This window comes from Myotis myotis, unplaced genomic scaffold (assembly GCF_014108235.1).
Source record: "Myotis myotis isolate mMyoMyo1 unplaced genomic scaffold, mMyoMyo1.p scaffold_m19_p_72, whole genome shotgun sequence".
Taxonomy (NCBI): domain Eukaryota; kingdom Metazoa; phylum Chordata; class Mammalia; order Chiroptera; family Vespertilionidae; genus Myotis; species Myotis myotis.
Window position 1 is genome coordinate 52,524 of NW_023416382.1, and position 18,709 is coordinate 71,232.

Sequence of the window (18,709 nt, forward strand, 5' to 3'; positions counted from 1 at the left end):
TGCCTGAACTTTGTGCAGGATTGTCTGTCCAGGTCAGGGAGAAGGGACAAGGGTGGAGGTATGGACAGCCTGCCTCTCCCCACTTCAGACTGGTTACCTGCCTCTCAAACCCATTCCTGACTCCATTTCCTCAAGTTTCCAGACACACAAACCCCGCCCGTCAGGCCTGTCCTTACCGTGAACCTGAGGCGCAGGGAAGTGACTTGCCAAGACCACAAAGCAGATGAACGAGTGGAGGCGTGGAGACAGAACACAGGCCTCTGGACACCCTGCCTGGTGCCTTCCCTGCCCACTGCGCGTGCACTCAGCTCCTGGCACCCCTGGGTCATGGCCGCCGTCCTGCACGGGGTGGTCTGGGTGTGGGACCAGGCTTGCGACAATAGAAGGGCAGCCTGAGCCACAACGGACCAGACTGGCTCTTGGCGTCTCAGCAGTGAGGGCAGGGCCTGGGTGGGCCCTGGAGCCCCTGTGCCTCCCTGCCAGCACCAACCTGTCAGCAAGGCTGGGACGACACCCCAGGGGGCAGGGCAAGGCACTTCCCCTTCCGGAGGCCCAGCTTCCTCCACCACAAAATGGGCTGATGACTGGCCTCCCAGGGGACGCCTGTGCCATTCACTGCGATGGGGGAGGGCGGGTGCTCTGGGCAGAGGGCCTGGCACAGCATAGCTTCGAGGACAGGCAGCTGTCATCATAGCATCACGACACCAACCTTTCTTGGAGGGAGGGGCCCAAGGGGCCAGAGGGTCCTTGTCCCAAATCCAAGACCTGTCACCCTTCTCTCAGCCCCCCCCCCACCCCCCGCCCGGGCTCCTGTAGGCCTTTCCCTGTGCCCCAGCCTCATCTACAAAATGTAGAGACCCCACCCACCTCAGGAGACTGTCAAGGAGGCAAACCGAGGCCCAGTCCTAGGGGGTGCCACGCAGCAGACCCAGAGTGAGTGCCAGGGCCTCCCTGTGCCCCGAGAGGGGTTTCCGCTCTAACACTGGCAGAGGCAGCTCCGAGCAGAAATAGGATTCCCAACGGAATTGAAACGGCACATGACTGGCTCCCACCAGCCCCAGTGATGCTCTCCAAACGCCACGGCAGCAGCTACGCCAGAGCCGTAATTCCATCTGCTCAGCGGCCGCCTGGCCAGTTGCTCCTGTGCCTGTGCCTGGGCTGGTGCGGGCCACGCAACCACAGTGCCCACGACCCCCGGGCCCTGCACCGTCTGGGGTCTGGGGACCGAGGTTGGACATATGAACCCAGTGACAGGCTGTGCCACGTGCCCAGGAGGGTGGACATCTACCCTGAGTCCTGCGGGGAAAGCCAGGTCTGGCCCCAGGGCAGGCGGCAGGTCGGGCCAGGCACCAGGGAATGTTTCCGGGAGTATTTTTATCCTGAGAACATCCTACTCTGAGGGCGGGGCAGGGGGAGACAGGGTGTCCCTGGCCCCAGGCCTCTGGGAGCAGCAGAGGACAGAGCTGCTGGGTGCTCTCCACTGAGTGGCTGTGACAGTGTCTCCCCGCCTCTGGGCCGTCCTGTTCCTATTTGCTAACGAGGGGATGGCCCTTCCAAGTCCAACATTTCAGGACTTAAAGGGACTAGGGGACGAGAGGGGCTAGAGACACAGAGGGGGCACCCTTGCCATCCTGATAACAGAAGGAGGAGGTGTACTGAGTGCATGCACTGGCCCTGGGGCCGAGGCTTACAGACAGGGAAAGGAACTGAGGCTCCAAGAGGCCCTGGATGCGTGTTCATGAGCTTGAACTTAATCCCAGGGAAAGTCTGAAAGTGTGAGCTCTGGGGCAATATGGCTGGGGGTCCCCTCTTGTCTCTGTCTCTTCCTTGTGTGACCTTGGGGAGGTCACACAGCCTCTCCGAGTGCCAGTTTTCTTACCTGTAAAATGGGATCAATCATGGTACATATCTCAGAGGTGACGATGGAGTTGCAGCAATTAATACAGGAAGCTGACCAGCTGGGAACCTCCTGGCCCCCACCCCCTCGCATCATCTCATCTCTAAGCCTGGCTCATGCCCTGGAGGCCTCAGCTGACCCTCCCTCCAGGCAGGAAGGGATGAGCAGATGGACAGAGACTTCAGGGGAGGAACCCAGTGAGCAAAGGCAGCGAGGCTCCTATTTCCCTTACGGTAGCAATTTTTCAAGCTTCAACCTAATATGAGTCTCAGACATTTCCTAAGCACCCAGCATGTGCTTGGGAGAGCAAAAACATGAGATTAAGTAACTAGAAACGTCCTGAACCAGAGACCATGAGTAAATAGGCTAGAAAAGTTGCCAGCATAAAAATACGTATGATGTTGAAGCATCCGTCTTACATAAAAACTGCTGTTTGAAATTTTAACCCTGATATTTTGACTTCTGTTAATGCTTGCTGGCTTACAGAAAATAAGACTACTCCCATTCCAGAGAGGCCGTAAACTCTGCCCCAGACAGAGTTGCCAGTGCTGGCACCAGGCCAGCCCTTGAGATATGGTCTTACGGCCCCTTCCCAGCTCACAGGCCTTCTTTCTCAGAAGGCCTGGAAGTCTCATTCCAAATTTGGGAGACAAAGGGCTGGAAAAAGTATAAATACAGAGAGTTTCCTCCATGTTGGGGGGCCCAGAATTTGAAAGACACGTTTTTTTCTGGGCCTGCACAGAATCATAATTAAAATGTAACTCCCGTTCTCTAAGCATGGCTTGGTTTTTCTCCGGTCTTCTGTAACAATGATCATTATCAAAGCCCACCATAAACAAAATAAAAGGTATCAATGTTTTGTTTGTTTGATGTGTTATAAAAAAAAAGATTGATGAACTTAATAGACAAAGGGCTCTTATAAATCAATGAGAGAAAAGGACACACAGAAATGAACAGAGGGCTAGGGTAGGGCCCCCACTGAGGGTCATGTTCCTCAGGCAGCGACGTCTCAGGAACAGCCACACTTTAGAGCAGGGGTCCTCAAACTACGGCCCGCGGGCCACATGCAAATACAAAGATTGCATTTGTTCCCGTTTTGCTTTTTTTACTTCAAAATAAGATATGTGCAGTGTGCATAGGAATTTGTTCATAGTTTTTTTAAAACTATAGTCCGGCCCTCCAACGGTCTGAGGGACAGTGAACTGGCCCTGTTTAAAAAGTTTGAGGACCCCTGCTTTAGAGCCTCGGTGTAAGCTAGTCCCTCACCAGAAATGCCTTGTTCTGCCTTCTGAAACTCCATGCATCCTTCAAGCGTGAAGGATGCCACCTCTATGAAGCCTTCTAGGATTTCCTTGGCTCCCCAGTACTCCTTGCTAAGTCCCCACAATACGTTTCTTGGGCCTCTGGAACCAGTACTTGGCTTCGGTGAGTACCTGGCACTGCATCAGAGATTATCCCGGGTTTCGGGGAGGTGGGGGGGGGGGGGCCTAAACACCTTGAACAGAGGAGAAAACCAGGTACAGTGATGGAACGGTGCCCCCAAGGCCTCCAGTCTGTGAGCCACCCCTGAGGGCCTCCCCCTGCCCAGGTGTCCCACCTCTGGTCCCTCCACACTCCAGCTGCCTCCTCCCTAAGGAGCCTGCCAGGCCTGCCTTGTCCCTGATAAGAAAAGCCCCTGCCCTTCGGGCTGCATCTTATATAATAAAAGCCTATTATGCTAATTAGGCTAATATGCTAATTGGTCTCTGGTCAGCCGTTCAACCAATCAAAGCATGATATGCTAAGGTCACTCAACCACTCGCTATGACATGCACTGACCACCAGGGGGCAGACACTATGACCAGTCACTTAGCTTGCTGCTGGGGTCCGCTGATCAGGACTGAGTGAGACTGGCCGGAAATGCCCTGGAGCCCTCCTGTGGTCCCTCCCCAGCTGGTCCCTCCCTTGTCCCTCCCAGGCCCAACCGTGCACAGGTGGGGTCCCTAGGCCTGGCCTGTTCTTTCTTACAATCTGGGGCCCCTCCAGGGATGTCGGAGAGCCGGTTTCCACCCGATCCCACAGGCCAGGCTGAGGAACCCCCTGGTGCACGAATTCATGTACTGGGTCTCTAGTGTCTTTATAATGGGCCTGACCCACTGGGAGACCGGTCCAGGCCAAGGTCAGGCAGGACCAGGCCTGAGTCCCAGCCTCTGCCCCCCAGTGACCCAGAAGCTCAGCTGAAGGAACACAGGGACTGTTGTTTCAAGTTCCCTGTTCCTTTCCTTCTCATTTTGTAAACTTGGCTTCATTTGGGGACCAGGAAATCCACTAGGAGAGCTGACAGGCCTCCGAGGGCCCTGGGCCCACCTGCTTGGGCAGGAGGCTGAGTTCTGCCATCAGGAGTCCAAGGAAATAGAGTGACCCGTCGCTCCCCAGGGCTCCCGGGAGAACGGCCAAGGCCTCCACCTGCTCACCAGAGCCACACTCACAGCCACGCGCTCAGCAGATGCCCAACAGCCTCGGCTCTATAGGAACATGGTGTCGGGCCCATATTCGATGGGGCCAGATGGACAGAAGCATGTTGAGGAGGAAAGAACCAAAGGGACTCTAGGGGCAGGAGACCTCCCGAGGGAATGTGGGAAGTGCCTCTGGAACAGCAGGGATGGAGGCGCTGAGGCTGCGATGCCGCTGTGTTCAAGGAGCTGAAGAGCAATGGCTGGAGCTGAGGGTGCCCGGGAGGGGAGAGCAGGTGAGGGAGCAGCGCCAGCCCAGAGGACGGTGGGACGCACAGCCAGCAGGTGCTGGAGAGCCTGCTGTGCACCAGGCACCACACTCAGAAGAGACGCCGCCCCCTTCCTGCTTTGCCCGATGCCAGCCCCTGCCCAACGCCCTCTCTTCCTCTCTTCCCTCAGGTTCCTACGCTCCCTCCACCCCACCTCCAAGCCCCATCCTGTGCTCACCCCGGTCTTAGGCCAGGTCATTCTGGAGAGCAATCACCTATCCCTGTGAGTCTCCCCCAGGGCCCAGGGCCGGGTCTGAAACCCGCAGGATCCTGCCCCTCTGACCTGAGAGCCCCGCGGCCTGGCTGCGAGGCGGTGGAGGGGCTGTGGGCCCGCCCAGGAGGCTTCCGGCTCACCCTGTCATGGGGCCTCGTGCTGCCCGGGCCGTCTCCCTTGTCTGACAAGAGTCGCCTCTGGGCCCTGTTCCACTTGCGCCGGGAAAAGGCCGTGGCTGGGGGACTGGATGCCCACGACCTCATTCCCTTAGTCACTGCTCATCACCTCAGAGCCCCCTGGAGTCCAGGGGAGCCCAGGGTGCAGGACAGGTCGAAGGGGCTCCTGGCCACACCTCAGGACGGACATTCAGAAGAAAATGAGAAGATGAAGAAGATGCGGGCTGAAGGGGCACTGTGGACTACGGGGGAGTGGGGTCCTGCTGGCGGGACGGGCCCGGGCCTGGAACAGGAAGCGGCTCCAGCAAAGGCTGTTTGGGAGGAGCTGTGTCCAAGGGGAGAGAGTGAGCAGTAAACAGGGGAGATGAGGTCTGAGAGGGGCAGGATGGGGTCTCGCCTGTGACCCTTCTAAATGTCCCAGGTCAGGCCCTAGCCAGTTTGGCTCGGTGCATAGAGTGTCGGCCTGCGGACTGAAGGTCCCAGGTTTGATTCTGGGCAAGGGCCTCCCAGTGGGCCCCACGCCCTCTCTTCCTCGCCTTCCCTCAGGTTCCTCCGCTCCTTCAACCCCACCTCGAACATGCCCAAGTCGTGGGCTCAATCCCCAGTAGGGGGCAAGCAGGAGGCAGCTGATCAATGGTTCTCTCTCAACAATGATATTTCTCTCCCTCCCTCTCCCTTTTCTCTCTGAAATCAAATATATATATTGTGGGGAGCCAATATAGGCTTAAGCCTCGGACTGACCTGTTGGCAAAGTCACAAACAAGTCCCAGCTTAGAGGGCACAGTCCTCTTAGCATAATTAGGCTTGACCTATAACACTCCCTAGATCTTATCTGGGAAGCTAATAGGCTGAGGGAAGTGCAGGAAGTGTAACTATGGTCAAAACAAGTGAAACTCACAAGAACAGTGTAACTATGGTAACCACTGCCTTGTTTACCTCTGACTATAAAAGGTCTGTGCGGCCTGAGCACCAGTGGAAGTCCTTCCTCTTGAGTAGGACTTACCGGTCTGGCCCCCCAATATTCCCAAATTATCTCTTGTCTTTTCTCTTTCATTTGTGTGCGGCTCCTCTTCCAGATCCTGAACCCTGAACCACGCGGGACTTGGAGGGAAACATTTACAACATCTGGCGCCCGATGGGAAATCTGGAAGTGAAGGCTTCGCCTAGAGCGAAAAAACAAAGTTTCACCATAAAGATGGGGAAGAATTCACCATAAAGGTGGAGATGAATTCAGTGTAAAGGTGGGGAGATATTTCACCGCATGCAAAGCCCATGATCAGCTGCAGAAGTAGGGTGGGAACGTCTTTCTTAGCCAGGCTAATGGGGCAGGATTCGGCTTAAAAAGTAAGAAACTTTATTATAGACTTTTGCTTTGCATGCTAAAAGAGTTAAAGCTTCAGAAGGTAATCTCTTATAATTTTTGCTTGATGTTATAGAACATAACCCTTGTTTTCTTGAAGAAGGTACATTAGATCTTGAATGTTTGCCAAAAAGTTAGTCAGAACTTGAAAAAAGGTCAGCAGCAGGGAAAAACTTGCCTCCAAAAACTGTTTTCCCTTGTGGAACACGGTATTTCATTTGCTAGAGCCTTTAAGAGAGGCCAAGGAGGATAAATCTCCTCCCCTTGCACCCTCCACTCCTTAAGAGGAGCAGAAAGAAAAGAAAAAATGGGAGGAATGGCCTTCATGGCTCCCTCCACCTCCATGTCCTAATCCTGAAATGTTTAACTCGTCGTTAACAGACTCACCTGTGCAAAAAGGCCAAATTATAAAGAAATTGGAATAATAAAAGGTACTCTTTTAAATCAGACTGAAAAAAGAGTGCCATGGTCATTTTAATGTGGTTTCTTGTCCAAATTAAAATCTTAATTTGTATTTGGAATCTAAAAGAGGCCAGGCTGGTGGGGCGACAGCCTGGTGTTTGGACCTTGTTTGTCCTTGCTGTGCTGTGTGACCTTGAGCCACAGGACCTCTCTGTGCCTGTGCCCCGGAGAATAAGGTAAGTTTGGGGGCACTGGTCTGGAACAAGGGGTCTGAGCAGCAGGTCTCTGGCCCGGGCAGCTGGGGTCACTGCTGAAAGGCCCCGGAAACCTTTCTCAAGCCTGCAGCGCTTACTTAGCACCAACAACCCCATGAGAGGCTGCCTCCTGCCCCAAGAGGAAGAGACAGGGTCGAGAGATAACCCTCCTCAAGAAGCTGGGCAACCTGGGGGTGGGCAGGGCACGGACCACCTCCCCCTCCCGCACATGTGCATCTGCCAGTGGAGGGACAGGGAGGTGTGAGGGCAGGTGTGTGTTCCTCCTGTGTGGGGAGGTATGGGGGCAGGCGTGGGTTCCTCCTGTGTGGGGAGGTATGGGGGCAGGCGTGGGTTCCTCCTGTGTGGGGAGGTATGGGGGCAGGCGTGGGTTCCTCCTGTGTGGGGAGGTATGGGGGCAGGCGTGGGTTCCTCCTGTGTGGGGAGGTATGGGGGCAGGCGTGGGTTCCTCCTGTGTGGGGAGGTATGGGGGCAGGCGTGGGTTCCTCCTGTGTGGGGAGGTATGGGGCCAGGCATGGTTCCTCCTGGACCTGGTCCCGGCCTCCATGTGCTCCACCTCGCCCTGCCTCCATTCAGAGGCACACAGTTGTGCTGCTAACCGAAGCCTCAATGTCCACACTGGTCAATGGGTTTAATCCCATTGCCTCCCTGGTGCTGTTGGGAATGAATGGAGGTGGCGGATGCAAGGTGACCAGGTCAGGTCCTGTGCCCAATAGGTGCTCGCGTGTGCACTGTCCTTGCACGAGCACGCAGCGGAGGTGCGATTCCTGCTCGGCTAGGAGGTGCCAGGGGTGTGTGTGCACCTGGCCCCAGTGTGCATTTCCCCAGAAACAGACTTGGGAGTCAAAGATTTGGGAGCAGGTCGTTTGGGAGGTGACCCCAGGGAGACTGAGGCAGGGGACGGTGACAGTCAGGCCGGGGTGTGCTGGGAGTGCCTCTCCACACGGGCACTGAGCCTCCCGCCCCCTGGTGCCCGCACCTGCGCATCTTCACTACCCCCTCAGAGTGAAGCAGCCCATGGTGCTAGGGAGGGCACGGTGGCCCGGGGGCCACTGAAGGCAGAGGCAGTGCTGGCAGCTGGAGGAGGTGCCGTGCAGAGATGAGGGTGCAGGGTGAGGTGGCCACCTGGCATCACACATGTGTGGTGTGTGGGTGTGTGTCTGCATGTGCAGCAAGTGCCAGGTGTGTGCTCCTGTAGAAACACATGGGGCATGTGCGTGTGCACCCGGGCTGAGCCTGTGTCCACCAGGACAGATCTGCACCTGCCTTAGTCCTGGTGCCAGACACTCTGGGCCAGGTCTGTGTGTCTGCTTTTGCACACATGCATGTGCATGTTCAACCTGTGTGTATATAGCTTGGCACACGCACACACGCATGTGGTATGGCACATGAATACACGTGCCCAGGCTGTGTGCATGTGCATGTACCACAGTCCCTCACCCAACCTGGCAGTGGAGATGGTCTGGTCGCCTTGGCAATAAGGCAGGAGCTGGCTAGGCTGGGTCGGCTTTGGTTCAAACCCCAGAACCCACCGAGGCTGAGAAAGAAAAGGTGCTGGAGGCCGGGGTGGGCGGGGCAGGCTCAGCCCCTGACTATGCTCATGCTGCCCCCCCACCCCCACCATGGCACCCTGCCATTTCTGTTCAAGCTGAGGGTGGCTGGGAGCTGGGGCACAGGCCTGACTGGCTGAGTGTCCCCAGTGTAGAATCCACCTCGGAGGACAGCAAGCAGGGCTGGGGTGCCCCCAACACTCCCCCAACTCCATCTCCCTGACTCTGCAGGAGGGCCTATTCCCAGACTCACTGAGCCCCAGAAAAAGGCGCCCCAGACACCAGGCTCCTGGTAACCCGAAGTCACCTTCCCTGGACAATTAACGCACTAATTGCCCATGCTGCCCCCTGGCTAGTCCATTAGCCCAGACCTCGCGATGATTTATTCACGAGCTCCCATTTCCCCGACCCCACGGCCAGCTCATCAGCCGCGCTGCCTCTGCCGGGAGGGCCAGACCCACAGACCCTCCCCCTTCATCTCACTTGAAAACACTGCGTGTTATAGTCATCAGACGGAGCCCACGAGGATGAGAGCGCTGTGCCTGCTGTGCGCCCCGAGGTTCCGGCTTTTGAGGCAGAGTCCGTGCTGGAGAGCCTGGGAGACCCTCTGCTCCTCGTTACGAGGGCTTTACCTTGACCGCCTCACGGTGTCCTGAGAAAGTCTTGTAGGAAAGAGTTGCTGCTATTCCCATTTGCCAGATGAGGAAACTGAGGTTCAGGAAGGTGCCGTGACTTACCCAAAGCCAACAGCCTAAAAGAGCCTGCGGTGGGGACTGCTGCTGTGCAGGTGGCCCTGGGCCTGTGCCTTTACTGCCCAGCTTGTGGCCTCCTGGCTGAGTCCCAGAGCGACCCTCTGCAGTAGCCCCATTGTGACCCGTTTCACAGATAAGGGAACTGAGGCTCAGAGAAGCGAAGTGCCTGGCCCAGGGTTACACAGCCAGGAACTGCAGCCAGACAGATGGCCTGACTGACAATGTGCTCCCACCCAGGGCCTGGGTGACCTACGAAGTGTCCAGAAAGCAGCCCTGGGAGGATGAGAACGGCTCAGGCCGTGAGTCCCCCCTCTGCCCCCCCAAACCCCCACACGGTTACCTGCAGACACGGCACATGGGCCCCCTCACCCCACCTCTTCAATGCTTCAGAGGCCCAGATGCCAGCTCCACGGACCCAGCTGTCTGCACAGAGACAGTGTGAAGGGCCCTCAAGCCACAGAGAAGGGCCTCACCCAGCAGGACGGGGCCCAGTCACATCAACATGGGGCTGGGTATTCTGGGACCCCCCACCGGCCCCCAGGGCATCCAATCACTCCAGCTTCTTCTCAGACTCCTGGCAACACGGCCCGCTAGAACCCCATCCTGAGGCCTCACTGTCCTCGTCTGTAGGCTGCGCACTGAACGCCCTCCAAGCACAGGCTGGGTGTGGGAGGACTTGGTGGCGGTGACAGGGTCTGCAGGCAGCGATGGCCCCGCAGTGGCTGCTGCGACTGGTGTCCATGGCATTTGCAAAGCCCGAGGCAGCACACTTGCCTGAGTACAGGCTGCACGGGCTTGGCTGCAGCTGGCTCTGGGTTCAAAGCCTAGTTCTGTGACACCTGGTTCTATACCTCAGGCACCCAGCCAGCCCTCGCGGAGCCTCAGCTTCCTGACCTGTGGGCTGAGCGCTGTAGGGACGAAGCCAGCCCGGGTGTGCACAGCGCTCGCCTCCCGCTCAACAAGCACTGAGAGCTGACCAGCCCTCACACCAGCCCGACTGAGGCAGGGCAGCTGGCACTTCTGGCAGCTGAGGACCCAAAGTAACCTTGTGTCAGGCCTGGCAGGGACCCAGAAGCAGCAGAAATGTAGCCTGGGGGAGTGTCCCGGGCCGGTGGCAGGGGCCCAGGGCCCAGGACCAGGCAGGGCAGGGAGCAGCCCCCACTCACTCTGAATCAGAACACTGCCCTCTCTCCAAGCCAATCCACACTGCCTGCCGGGCACCAGCGGGTTCAAGCACAGGCCTACCACTCAGACCTGGTGAGATGTCGGGCAGGTCACCAGCGCTCTGAGCCTGTTTCCCCATCTATACATGGGGTGCTAAGCTGTGATTCTTGTTGAGGATCAATGGCTTCATAAATTGCGTAGAACTATACCCAGCAGAGAGAAACACTACCAGCTTTAGCACTGTCACTGCCATTAGCACGATTCGCATTTCTGTGCAGACGCTAGAGCTCAGCTGGAAGTGGCCCGGGCTCCCAGTCAGAGCCCAAGCCTGCCAGCTCCAGGATTCCTCATGCGCCGCCTTTTCTGTGGCCCCAGCAGAGCCTGGAAAGTGTTTCTGGAAGAAAATGAATTGGCATTTTCTCATGGCCCAGCACTGCCCTCCCGGCTGCTCCCACCCCATGCCTTTGCCCAGGCTGTGCCCCCAACCCTGCCCCACAAAGGGTGGCCAGCTCCTGGCTGTCCTCTAGTGTGCCCTTCAGTCCCCAGGCTGGGCTGGGGCCTCCCTCAGCCCCCTGCAGCCTCTGGGCTTCCCTCTGTCATGGCTGCAACCACAGCCCAGCCTCCAGGGCATCCTGATTCCTGCCTGGAGGGCCTGCACTGCCGGGCCCAGCAGAGCAAACCATCTATGACAAGAACCAGCTCACTGAGCGGCTGCACACTGGGCCTGTCCCAAGGACTCTGCCTGGGCGGAGGCTGGGCTGGGGAGCTGGCCGGTCTCTGCCAATGGTGTAAGCTCTATGCCTGGGGCTTTGTGGGAAGAATAGCTGGTCTTGCCTCTGAGCCGTTTGAATAGGACTCCACAGCTTCCCTCCCCTGCAAGTCTCATCTCCAAGTCTCACTGCCATTGAGAGGGGCTCTGTGAGCAGGTGTGAGCTCAGAAAGTTCACTGAGGCCAAATATCCCAGGAGTATTGAAAACTAAATAAAACGAGGGCTCCCTGATTGGATTGGTGCCAGAAAAAGAGAGAAAAGTCTGCTATGATTTAAAAATGCAGTCTGGCCGGGCTGGTGTGGCACAGTGGTTGAGCGTCAACCTAGGAACCAGGTTCAGTTCCCAGTCAGGGCACAGGCCCAGGTTGCAGGCTTGATCCCGAGTGTGGGGCGTGCAGGAGGCAGCTCATCAATGATTCTCCCATCTTTGATGTTTCTCTCTCTCCCTCTCCCTTCCTCTCTGAAATCAATAAAAACATATTTAAATTGAAATGCAGTATGAGTCACCTTCATTGGACTTGCAAAATGAAGCAGGTAGAATCAACCACATGCCTGTGTTTTGAGTAACAGAAGCCAAAAGGGTGGGCTTCCTGGCCACATGGTGTGGGAAGAAGATGGAAAGGACACGGAAAGTGAGCTGCTTTTAGTCTGATGGAAATTTCGTTAAACATTTTAGAGCGAGGCCAATAAGCAAGTGGAATAGAGAAACTGAGGCAGGAACATTAAACAAGGCCCAACAGTTTGGATAGCTTGCAGCCAGCTCGTGAATTGCAAGACCTTGTCTTCTCCAACCAAGGACACTTGAGGGCAAAGGGTTAATACCTCTCCCCCCTAACCAGAGGACACATAGAGTAAATCACCCTGGAACCAAGGGGGGGTGGGGGATGGTGGAGAAGGAAAAGAGCAAGTTTTATCTCACCCACTACACAAAGAAGTCACCATCTTAGGACTTGCCAAACAAGATGCCATGCGTATGCACAAACATCCCAAGAAAAGTGACACCCAAGTACAAGGGGACTTTGACACCTAGTCTGACACCCAGGGTACCTGGCAGAGGAGCCTTGAAACCTACAGGGGAGGGCACAAAGCCCCTTGGACCCCACCGGGCACCTGCTCAGACAAGCTGAGGGTGGCCCACTTGTGCCCTATGCCTGGTGTATTTTTAACAATGCTATTGTCTGTCTGTCCGCCACGGATTTGAAATCTCTCTTACGAGACTGACAAGAGCCAAGGAGGGGACAGCCCTCTCCCACGACACCGGTCAGAGTGCCCGTGTCTGCGTGTGCGGATCATGTATAGGCAGGGAATCTGGCACCTGCAGTGACTAAAAAGTAAACTTGAACAAGGACAATTCATTGACGCTGAAACACCTTGTCCAGCTGTCCTGGGAGGCTTACACAGTGACGGGCTGGCTCCCTGCTCATTCATCTGAGAGAGTGTGTATCTGCAGTGACGGTTGTGAGGCCCCTGACCCGGCCAGGTGCCCAGGAGCCTTCCCTGTGTCAGAGCCCAGGCAAGTCCAGAGACTCCGTTAGCCCCGCTCCCTCCTCCAAAGCCCTGGGGTGGCTAGGGGTCCGAGGGCAGGGCAGGTGAGCCAGCTTGCTGTCTGGACCCATAGGCAGGATGAGGTGCTTCTAAGCTGTGTCTCTCCTTGGGGACTGGCCCCCGCGCGGCCTGGGCACAGCCTGTGGCTTTGGGAGTCTGCGGCCGGCTTCGGGCATGTGCCCTGCAGGGAAGCGGCAGGTGGAGCAGCCAGGGCTTCATCACAGCAGAGGCTACCGTGTAGGTTCAGGGGCAGACACTGCCCTGAGGTGGGAGCTGGAGGAGGCGGGTGCGAGGAGGCCACAGCCCCGGGCCTTCCTCTGCAGGTGGGGTCTGCACGGTACGGTGGCAGGGGGGCCGCGGTTACACCAGGCACCTCCCGTGAGCAGCCCCTGGGGCATGGCTGACTCTCCTCACCTCCCCCTCCTTTCATCACACCCTGCGCCCTCGCCATTTCCTGTCCTCACGGTCAGTCTTGGGCTCCCAGTGTTTCCAACGTGGGCACAAGGGGTGAGGAGCGGCTGTGAACGAGGGAGGGAGCCTGTGGGTTGTGGAGACTCAGGGGAGCTGCTCAGCGCAAGGCCCGTCCCAGCGCCCCTGGCAGTGGCTGGGGGACCAAGAGGGGCCGCGCGGGTGGGTTTCCTCCCCGGCCCCGGCTTTCCGAAGGGCTTCAGGTCTGAGCTGCAGCTGGGCAGCGGGCGAGCTGGGGCTGGTGTCCCACAGGGCATCTGTCACAGAGGGCCTTGTGCCCTGTGGCCTGGACAGCGTGGCCTCACCTGTTTGACCTCACCCTCCTCCTAAGTGTAAGTGTACGCATGTTCGCTCTCTCTCACACACACACACACACACACACACACACACACACATGCTCACACACACTCAACACACACACACTCAATACACACACACACATGCTCACACTCACACACACATACACACAATACACACACACTCACACACACACTCAATACACACACACACACTCACACACACACATCCTCACACACACACACATGCTCATACACACACACTCACACACACATACTCACACACTCACACACACACACACATCCTCACATACACACACATGCTCACACGCTCACACACACACAGCTGTGCTCCCGGGGGTGCCTCCTGCCGTCACAGGCCTTCTCTGTGGGGCACTGTCCCAGGCAAGCAAATGCGAAGGGCGGGGTCAGGACCGCCTCCCGTGCTGCCTCCCCCCAGGCCACCGTGCCATACGAGGTGCAGCTCTCTGCTCGCCACAGGGGAGCATCCCTGTGCCCAAGGAACCGCGGGACACTGGCTGGCCACTGTGCAGCACTGTCCCAGCTGGGGTCCCCGCCCCTCTGGGGCTGCTGAGCTTCATCCAGGGCCCCCCTTTCTGCAGAGCCACTTCCTGCCCAGATCCCGCCTGTCCTCCAAAGGCCTGGAGCGCGATAGACCCGGAAGCTCGCTCTGTGCGTCCTGAACAAAAATCAGGCTGGTGTCCTGGGTCACATGGGAAGAGGCTCAAATAGGACAGCGCCTCCTCTCTCCCGCGCTGGCATCTCTGTCCTCAGGGAGGCGGTCACTCTGGCCCCCTGGCTCATGAGGTCCCACCAGTGAGAGTTTACGAGGGCAGCGTCTCGGGCTCCCTGCTTCTTCCCTGCTTCTGCCTCCCCTCTTATGGCTCCTGGCTCCTGTCAGAGCCGTGCTCTCTCTGCACGCTCCTGTTCTCAGGAGCCCAGAACGCAGGGGACCCCAAGACTCCCAGAAGTCAGGCAGCCAGAACCTCACGCCTCTCACCCAAGGCATACCCCACCCAAGTGCAGCAGGAGCTGTTACACACGTGTGACCTCATCCGATTCCCGCAAGAGTGAGGACTGTACAATCTCAGGGGGACTGTTAGACGGGCCTCGAGGTCTGGGCCATTCTCACTAAACGCTATTCTTGCTGAAGGTTAACATGCAGTAGTTTGCAGACCAGCTGTGAACAGAAACTTGACAGGAACCCAACCAACTGCAAACAAGATATCAACGAGCAATTGACCACATAGTGCAGGTGAGCCGGGGCGAGCCCCTTCCCGCAGGCAGGGCTGTGGGTGTGAATCCCTCTCCCGGAGAGGCTGGGAGTAAAGGAAGCTTCCTAAGGCAGCCAGGTCTCCTTTCCCATGGAGCCAAGTGGGAACCCCTGGAGAGTCGGGTAACCATTTCCCACGTACCCTCCCCACTGCACATGCACAGCCGTCCCCATTATCGACATCACCCACTAGTGTTTCTCATATGTTACAACCGAGGAACCCACATGGACACATCATCATCACCCAAAGTCCACAGTTCACGTAGGGTTCGCTCCTGGTGTTGTATTGTCTATGGGTTGGGATAAATGCGTCCTTGCAATCACCAGGACAGTATCACACAGAGCGGCGTCCCGGCCCTACACGCCCGCTGTGCTCTGCCTGTGCGTGTCCTCTTCCCCACCCCTGGCAGCCACTGCCCTCACTCCCACAGCTTTGCGTCTCCACAAGGGCCTCTGGTGGGACTCACACAGGGGCAGCCTTCCCCTGGCTGCTTCCCTCAGGATCTGCACCGCTTGACAGCTCATCTGTTTGCAGTGCTGAGCAACAGTCTACGGTCTGATATGGTCCAGTTTACTCATTCATCTTGGTTGCTTTCAAATATAAATAAAACTGCTATAAACATCCTTGTACAGGGTTTTGTGTGGACATAAGCTTTTGACCTCCTTGGATAAACACCAAGGAGTATGCTTGCCGGATGGGAAGAGTGTGTTTAGTTTTGTAAGAAACCACCAAACTGTCCTGCAAAGTGGCTGCACCCATTTGCATTCTGATCAGCAAATATGAGAGGAGCTCCTGCTGCTTCTGATCCCAACTGCATTGGGTCACGTGGGCCATTCACATAGGCGAGTAGTGGAATCTTGTTTTAATTTGCATTTATTTCCCTGAGGGCATATGATGGGAGCGCCTTTTCATCGGCTTCCTGGCCACCATGTATCTTCTTTGCGGTGATATTTGTTCAGGTCTCTGGCCCATTTTTATAATCAGGTTGTTTGTTTCCTATTGTGGAGTTTTAAGAGTGCTGTGTGTATTTTGCATAACAGCCCCTTTAGCGAATGTGGTTTTTGCAAATATTCCAGTCTGTGGCTTCTCATTCTCCTGACAATGCTCTCGCAGAGCAGACATTTTTAATTTTAAAGAAGTCCAGCTTACCAATCATTTCTTTCATGAACTGTGTCTTTGCTATTCTACCTAGAAACTCATGACTGTACTCAAGGTCATCTAGATTAACTCCATTCTCGTTTTGAGTTTTATAGCTTTGCATTTTACATTTAGGTCTGCCATCCACGGAGGTAGTTTTGTAAAGGTAAGAACTGTGTCTGATTCCTCTTCTGCATGTGGATGTACAGGTGTTCCAGCACCGTTTGTTTCCAAAGCTGTCTTGGCTTCATTGTGCTGCCTTAGTTCCTTCGTCAAAGATCCACTAACTGTGTGTGGCTCTGTTTCTGCTCTCGGTTCTGTTCTACTGGTTTATCTGTCTGTTCTTTCACCAGTGCCACGCTGTCTTGACTGCTGCAGGTTCACAGTGAATCTTAAAGTCGGGTCTGTCCGTATCCAACTCGTTTCATCGCCCTCAGCACTGTGGTGGCTGTTCTGGACCTCTTGCCTCTCTGTTAACTTTAGACTCAGACAATATCTACAACGTAACTCACTGGGATCGGTGGATTGGATTGAACCTATAGATCGGGTGGGAGAACTGACATCTTAATACTATTGCCTCCCTATCCATGAACATGAAATGCCCTCCATTTAATTAGTTCTTTGATTTTCTTTATCAGACTTTTGTGGGGTTTGTTTTCTTTTCTTTTAGATCCTCACCTGAGGATTTGTTTATTGATTAGAGAGAGAGGACGGGAGCCATGGCTGGTGTGGCTCAGTTGGTGGGGCATCATCCCACACACCAACGGGCTGCTGCTTTGATTCCGGGTTAGGGCACATGCCCAGGTTGTGGGCTTGATCCCCAGTAGGGGCCGTGTAGGAGGCAGTGATCAATGTTTTGCTATAGCAGGGATGTTTCTTTTTCTCTCTCCCTCTCCCTTCTCTCTCTAAAAACCAATTTTAAAATCTTTAAAAAAAAAGAAAAAGAAAAGAAAACAATGAGATAGAGGAAGGGGGAGAGAGAGAGAGAAACATTGATGTGAGAGAGAGAGAAACATCGATAGATTGCCTCCTGGATGCTCCCAACCAGGGAATCGAACCCAAACCCTCTGGTGTATGGAACAAAGCTTCAACCAACTGAGCCACCTCTGGCCAAGACCTTCATCAAACTTTTGTAGTTGTCCTCATGTAGCTCTTGCACAGATTTTGTTAGATGTCTAAGTTTTTCATTTTGGAGGGGCTAATGTAAATGATATTTTTATCTTTAAATGCCACCTGCTCATTGCTGGTAGATAGGAAAGCAATCGGCATTTTGACATGAACCTTGTTCCTGCAACCTTGCTATAACCGCTTATTCGTCCCGGGGTGTTTCTTTCTTTTGTTAACTCTTCCAGCTGCTCTACATAGACAATCATGTCATCTATAAACAAACACAGTTTATGTCTTCCCCGCAGCGTGTACACTTTATTTCCTTTTCTCATCTCCCTGTATTAGCTGGCACTTCCCGCCTGGCCTGAAAGGGAGTGGCGTGAGGGCGCGTCCTTGCCTCGTTTCTGGTCCTTGTGGGCAGGCTCTGAGTGTCGCCGGACTGTGATGTTCATGCAGGACTTCCGTAGATATTCTTTATCGACCTGGAAAGCCCCCTGCACCCCTGTTTACTGAGAGTTTTATCATGAGTGGCTGTTGGTGGGGTTTTGTTCTGTCCCCTGGGGTGTCCTGTGCTTGGAGAAGTGCCGCCCATGTGGGCCCTTAATGATCCCTGGGGAGAAAGGGGTGCAGGCCTGGAGAAGTGTCCTGCAGAGAGGGGGCCTTGCCCAGGGATGTGCGGGGTAGGCCAGCAGGTGGGAAAACCACCCACCCGCAGGAAAGCACAGGTGCCGGGACGTGGGAGCTGTGGTGGGAGCCAGAGGGGGCCACACTGCAGGCTGCAAGTCCGGGACCCTGTCGTGGAAGGAGAGCCCGGACTGGGGAAGGCTCTGGAACAGGGAGGAAGGGGTGGGTCTGGGACCAGTGTCCGAGCTCAGGAGCAGGGCAGGGCAGGAGTGGCCCCCGGAGCAGCAGAGGCTGCAGGGGCTCAGGCGTCATGCCCTTCAACTCTTCCTCCCTGTCTGTCCAGGAGGGCAAGGGAGGGCTCAGGAGGCGAGTAGCAAGGGACCTCTCTGCCCGGCTCCTGCTCAGACCCCGAGTGGCTCTGAGGACACTCACCCTGGGCGTACTGGTGCCACAGCAGCCTCCTGAGGGGCCAGGGGCCAGGGCCCGGCCCTGGGGAACCGTCTGCTCCGCCCCCCTGTGTCCCTGTTCTCTCGGGAGACTCCTATTCGGGCCGCAGGGCTCATCCACTTTGGATCCAACATGAAATCAGCAAGCGCATGAGTCAGTGGCCAGCATCTCCGCTCGCCCCTCCCAGCAGCCACGCTGCGGCCACAGGTCCTGGGCAGCGGATGTGCCCGCCTCCACATTCACAGGAGCTCAAAAGTCAGCCACGGGGAGGGGGGCTTGGGACTGGGGGCGATGGGGAGACCGAGCCCCATCTCTGTCTCAGTAATGGATAAAGGGGCCGCGACCCTCCACCTTGAGAGCTTTAGCAAGATCTTGGCCGAAATCTTTCCCCTGCAAGAGCCTCCCAGCACACAGCAGGCTCTCAAGCCAAGATCTGTCCTTCCAGCCTCATCCTGTGGGGGGAAGAACGAAG

General features: G+C 56.2%; 1 protein-coding gene across 2 annotated transcripts in view; it reads right to left on the minus strand.

Moving 5' to 3' along the window:
- LOC118660974 (ATP-sensitive inward rectifier potassium channel 12) overlaps nucleotides 1-18,709 on the minus strand; it is a 41,498-nt gene that overhangs the window by 11,529 nt on the left and 11,260 nt on the right. The window contains exon 1 of one of the 2 annotated variants that reach the window (XM_036318519.1): nucleotides 177-749. The exons of the other annotated variant lie outside the window; for it this stretch is intronic. The gene's annotated coding sequence lies outside the window, so the exon portion shown is untranslated. Of the gene's footprint in view, nucleotides 1-176; nucleotides 750-18,709 lie in introns of those variants that run through there. 2 annotated transcript variants of the gene reach the window in all.